The sequence below is a fragment of the Salvelinus sp. IW2-2015 genome, unplaced genomic scaffold (assembly GCF_002910315.2).
Source record: "Salvelinus sp. IW2-2015 unplaced genomic scaffold, ASM291031v2 Un_scaffold1427, whole genome shotgun sequence".
NCBI classification, from domain to species: Eukaryota; Metazoa; Chordata; class Actinopteri; order Salmoniformes; family Salmonidae; genus Salvelinus; species Salvelinus sp. IW2-2015.
The window spans coordinates 162,607-163,325 of NW_019942901.1; positions in this window are offsets into that span (position 1 = coordinate 162,607).

The following is a 719-nucleotide window of genomic DNA, read 5'->3' on the forward strand; positions in this document are numbered from 1 at the left end:
ACACACTGCCTCTCCCCCCCAGACACACTGCCTCTCTCCCTCCAGGAGTGTTTCTCATAAAACCTTTCATGCTGCTGCTGCACAGGCATCCATGGATAGATGAACAGGCACCTGTTAAGAACTGGGCAGTGGACTGAGTTTCTGTCTGTTTGTCTTTGAGCCTTACGTGTTTAGGTTAATACCGTGCATTCAGAAAGTATTCATACCTCTTAACCTTTTTCCACATTTTGTTCAAGTCCGGGCTCTGGCTGGGCCACTCAAGGACATTCAGAGACTTTGGGTCGTTGTCCTTCCGGAAGGTGAACCTTCACCCCAGTCTGAGGTCTTGATCACTCTGGAGCAGGTTTTCATCAAGGATCTCTGTACTTTGCTCCGTTTGTCTTTCCCGCGATCCTGACTAGTTTCCCAGTACCTGCCGCTGAAAAACATCCCCACAGTGTGATGCTGCCACCACCATGCTTCACCGTAGGAATGGTGCCAGGTTTCCTCCATATGTGACACTTGGCATTCAGGCCAAATAGTTCAATCTTGGTTTCATCAGATCAGAGAATCTTGTTTCTCATGGTCTGAGAGACCTTTAGGTGCCCTTTGGCAAACTCCTAGTGGGATCTCATGTCCCTTTTACTGAGGAGTGGCTTCCGTCTGGCCACTCTACCATAAAGGCCTGATTGGTGGAGTGCTGCAGAGATGGTTGTCCTTCTGGAACGTTCACCCATCTC